This window comes from Cervus canadensis, chromosome 2 (assembly GCF_019320065.1).
Source record: "Cervus canadensis isolate Bull #8, Minnesota chromosome 2, ASM1932006v1, whole genome shotgun sequence".
NCBI lineage: Eukaryota > Metazoa > Chordata > Mammalia > Artiodactyla > Cervidae > Cervus > Cervus canadensis.
In genome coordinates, this window is record NC_057387.1 from 22,284,968 (window position 1) to 22,290,594 (window position 5,627).

The window sequence follows — 5,627 nt, forward strand, 5'->3', positions numbered from 1 at the left end:
GTGAAACAGGTCACCAGCCCAGGCGGGATGCATGAGACAAGTGCTCGGGCCTGGTGCGCTGGGAAGACCCAGAGGAATCGGGTGGAGAGGGAGGTGGGAGGGGGGATCGGGATGGGGAATACGTGTAAATCTATTGCTGATTCATGTCAATGTATGACAAAACCCATTGAAAAAATAAATAAATAAAAAGAAAAAAAATTGTTTAAAAAAGAAAGCCTGAAACGTCCTAGACAAATGTTTCAACAATTGTTGTACTAAATGGCACCTGCTACTCAAGAAGAGGCTCTGCTAGAAACAAATCTGATCTTGCTACTTCATTCTTGCCTTGAGAACCCCATGAATAGTATGAAAAGGCAAAAAGATATGACACTGAAAGATGAATTTCCCAGATCAGCAGGTGCCCAATATGGAACCGGAGAAGAGTAGAGAAATAACTCCAGAAGTAATGAAGAGGCTGAGCTAAAGCAGAAATAACACCCAGCTGTGGATATGTCTGGTGGCGAAAGTGAAGTCCGATGCTGTAAAGAACAATATTGCATAGGAACCTGGAATGTTAGGTCCATGAATCAAGGTAAATTGGAAGTGGTCAAACAGGATGGCAAGAGTAAACATTGACATTTTAGGAGTCGGTGAACCAAAATGGACCAGAATGGGTGAATTTAATTCAGATAACCATTATATTCACTACTGTGGGCAAGAATCTCTTAGAAGAAATGAAGTAGCCATTGGGTGCAATCTCAAAACAACAGAATATTCTCTGGTCATTTCCAAGGCAAACCATGCAATATCACAGTAAGCCAAGTCTATGCCCCAACCACTAATGCTGAAGGAGCTGAAGTTGAACAGTTCTACGAAGACCTACATGACCTCTTAGAACTAACACCAAAAAATATGTCCTTTTCATCACAGGGGACTGGAATGCAAAAGTAGGAAGTCAATAGATAACTGGAGTAATGGGCAAGTTTGGCCTTGGGGTACAAAAAGAAGCAAGGCAAAGGCTAACACAGTTTTGCTAAGAGAATGAACTGGTCATGGCAAACACCCTCTTTCAGCAATACAAGAGATGACTCTACATGTGGACATCACCAGATGGTCAATACTGAAATCAGATTGATTATATTCTTTGCAGTCAAAGGTGGAGAAACTCTATACAGTCAGCAAAAACAAGACCGGGAGCTGACTGTGGCTTAGATTATGAACTCCTTAGTGCAAAATTCAGACTTAAACGGAAGAAAGTAGGGAAAACCATTAGGCCATTAAGGTATGACCTAAATCAAATCCTTTATGATTATAAAGTGGAAGTGACAAATAGATGCAAGGGATTAGATCTGATAGACAGAGTGCCTGAAGAACTATGGATGGAGGTTCATAACAGGAAGCAGTGATCAGAATCATCCCCAAGAAAAGGAAATTCAAAACGGCAAAATGGTTGTCTGAGGAGGCCTTACAAATAGCTGAGAAAAGAAGAGAAGCAAAAGGCAAAGGACGAAAGGAAAGATAAACCGATCTGAATGGAGAGTTCCAAAGAATAGCAAGGAGAGATAAGAAAGCCTTCCTCGGTGATCATTGCAAAGAAATAGAGGAAAATAATAGAATGGGAAAGACTAGAGATCTCTTCAAGAAAATAAGAGATATCAAGGGAACATTTCATGCAAGGATGAGCACAATAAAGAGAGAAATGGTATGGACCTAACAGAAGCAGAAGATATTCAGAAGTGGCAAGAATACACAGAACTATACAAAAAAGATCTTCATGACCCAGATAACGACCATGACACGATCACTCACCTAGAACCAGACATCTGGAGTGCTAAGTCAAGTGGGCTTTAGGCAGCATCACTACGAACAAAGCTAGGGGAGGTGATGGAATTCCAGTTGAACTATTTCAAATCCTAAAAGATGATGCTGTGAAAGTGCTTTCAGTCAATATGCCAACAAATTTGGAAAACTCAGCAGTGGCCACAGGACTGGAAAAGGTCAATTTTCATGCCAATCCCAAAGAAAGGCAATGGCAAAAAATGTTCAAACTACCACATAATTGCACTCATTTCATATGCTAGCAAAGTAATGCTCAAAATTCTCTAAGCTAGGCTTCAACAGTACTTGAACCAAGAAATTCCAGATGTTGAAGGTGGATTTAGAAAAGGCAGAGGAACCAGAGATCAAATTGCCAACATCCACTGGATCATAGAAAAAGCAAGATAATTTCAGAAAAACATCTACTTCTGCTTTATTGACTATGCCAAAGCCTCTGACTGTGTGGATCACAATGGAAAATTCTTCAAGAGATGGGAATACCAGGCCACCTTACCTGCCTCCTGAGAGACCTGTATGCAGGACAAGAAGCAACAGTTAGAACTGAACATGGAACAACAGACTGGTTCCAAACTGGGAAAGGAATACTTTAAGGCTGTATATTTTCAGCCTGCTTATTTAACTTATATGCAGAGTACATCATGCAAAATGTAGGGCTGGATAAAGCACAAGCTGGAATCAAGATTGCTGGAAGAAACATCAATAACCTCAGATATGCAGATGACACCACCCTTATGGCAGAAAGTAAAGAGTAACTAAAGAGCCTCTTGATAAAAGTAAAAGAGGAGAGTGAAAAAACTGGCTTAAAACTCAACATTCAAAAAATGAAGATCATGGCACCCAGTCCCATCACTTCATGGCAAATAGATGGGGAAACAATGGAAACTGTGACAGGCTATTTTCTTGGGCTCCAAAATCACTGCAGATGGTGACTGCAGCCATGAAATTAAAAGATGCTTGTTCCTTAGAAGAAAAGCTATGACAAACCTGGACAACATATTAAAAAGCAGAGACATTACTTTGCCAACAAAGGTCTGCATAGTCAAAGCTATGGTTTTTCCAGTAGTCATGTATGGATATGAGAGTTGGACCATAAAGAAGGCTGAGCACTGAAGAACTGATGCTTTTGAACTGTGGTGTTGGAGAAGACTCTTGAGAGTCCCTTGGACTGCAAAGAGATCAAACCAGTCAATTCTAAAGGAAATCAATCCTGAATATTCATTGGAAGGACTGATGCTGAAGCTGAAGCTCCAAAGCTTTGGCCCTAATGCGAAAAGCTGACTCATTAGAAAAGATCTCCATGCTGGGAAAGATTGAAGACAGGAGGAGAAGGGGATTTCAGGATGAGATGGTTGGATGGCATGACCATCTCAATGGACATGAGTTTGATCAAACTCTGGGAGATGGTGAAGGACAGGGAAGCCTGATGTGCTTCAATCCATGGGGTCATAAAGAGTCAGACATGACTGAGTGACTGAACAGGAACAACAAATTCGTTAGAGCCTTTACTAAAGTACTGACCATGCACAAGTTTCTTTGGAGGGTAGAGGCACAGACTGAGAGGTCCAATCACATCACCAAAAGTCTCATTTAGTAATCTTGGGCAACATAAATTTGCCCAAACTTAACGGGAGTTTGCATTTCTCCATGATAAAACAAGGCTGTTAAACCAAATGACCCATAAGGGACCTTTCTACTCTGAAGACCTATGATTCTGAGTTACAATGAGTGCAAAGATCCAGCTAGGAAAGTGAGCATAACAGATGGGATCTAGGAAAGAATTTCTTACTTTCTTCCAAATCTGTATGACAATTGATGGGAAACTCTCTCTTCCTCCCTTGCCCCTCTTTTCCTTGCTATATCCCATTGTATAAACTTTCTATACTGGGGACACCCTCCACTTCCTGGGCCCTGATACGTTACAGAGACAACCCTCCTTTATACAAGCTGGAAAATATCAGATACTAATCTCCCAAACTTCCTTGTAGCTAAGCACAGGTATATTGGTCTGCACTAGATTTCAACCCTGGGAGTAGTGACTTGAAGTCTGCTCTGCAGGGGAGTAGCGTTAATTGCAATAAACACCTCTCTGTGTCCAGATGCTTCAGTAGTGGTGGTTCTAGCAGCAGGGATCAGCATCCAGACGTGGGATGTCCACTGTCACAGCAGCAGTGTCCATGCATGGAGGCATTGGCGTCTTCATGGGGTTGTTCTGCAGCATAATTCTGGGAGTCATTTCTTGGTATGCAACCTCTAAAGCTGGGTCTCGAGTCATTCTGGAGAGCTTGTGAACTACCCAATATCCTTTAATACATTCTTTTTCTGCTTAGTTTGTTTCTGTTGCTTGAAACCAAAATCCGTGAATAATGCAATCACTACTTTTTAAAAATACACTTGGTTAAAAAAGAGTAAGTGAAAAGAATGTTTTAAGAAAAAAAAGCGAGGGAGGTGGGAGGGGGGATTGGGATGGGGAATACATGTAACTCCATGGCTGATTCATGTCAATGTATGACAAAACCCACTACAATATTGTAAAGTAATCAGCCTCAAACTAATAAAAATAAATGAGAAAAAAAAGAAAAAGAAAAAAAAGCAAGTCTCCTCCCCTGTCTTGATCTCTTATTTTCCCAGTTCCCCTCTCTTGAGTTAACCTAGTACCTACACATTCTCTGAGAGACATTCTGTGTGTATGTAAGCATGTCCATGTATCTAGGAAAAAAATTTAAAAACCACCAGTGTAATGGGGTCATTCCATATACATTGTTACATATCTTGCTTTTAATCATAACAATGCATGTTGGAGATAATCCCATAAATATAAAAGTGCCTCATTCTTTTTAATGGCTGCTTAGAATTCCATACAGTATATAGAATGAATATGTTATTATCTATGTAGCCAGTAGCCCACTGTGAACAGTTGGGTTGCTTACAGTTTTTATGACTACAAATAAGGCTGTAATGAGTATCCTTGTAAGTAGTTCTTAAATATGTCTCTTTAAGAGAGACAATGCTCAGTGCAAGCATATTCGTAAGACAGATTTTTGACAGTGAAGTTGCTGGGTCAGAGTGTAACTTTTTAATTTTTACAGATAGTACCAATCTGTGCTACAGAGAGACTGCATCATTTTTTTATCTTGCTAAAGTGGTTTAAAGTCCATGTCTCCCTGTATTCTCACCTCATGAATGTGTATTATTAGATTTTTATAGTGTTGCCATTCTGATAGGTAAAAAATAACTTCTCCTTGTTTTAACATTTATTCTTTAAACCATAAGTGAGGTTGAGTATTTTTCTTATAAGTAAAGAGAAAAAGCATTTTTATACATAGTATTTTATTTACCTATGTATTCTCTTCATGCTCTTTGCCTTTTTTATAAATTGGATTTTGATCTGTTTTTAATTAGTTTGTAAGAACTCCATATTTTAAAGGATCTAGTCCTGTTTCATATTTGTTGCAATTTTTTTTCCTGATGGTTTTTGGTCTTCTGCCCTTTTTACTTTACTTGATTTTTTTCCTCACAGAAATCTTTTTTTTTTTTTTTTTTTAGAAATCTTTATTTATTTATTTTTAGGAAGGGGCACACCATGGACTTCCCAGGTGGTGCAGTAGTAAAGAATCTGCCTGCCAATTCAGGAGAAGCAAGAGACACAGGTTTGACCCCCAGGTTGTGAAGATCCCCAGGAGGAGGAAATGGCAACCTGCTCCAGTATTCGTGCCTGGAGAATCCCATGAATCCAGTCTGGGGGGGCTACAGTCCATAGGGTCACAAAGAATTGGACATGACTGAGCAACTGAACATACACACACACACAC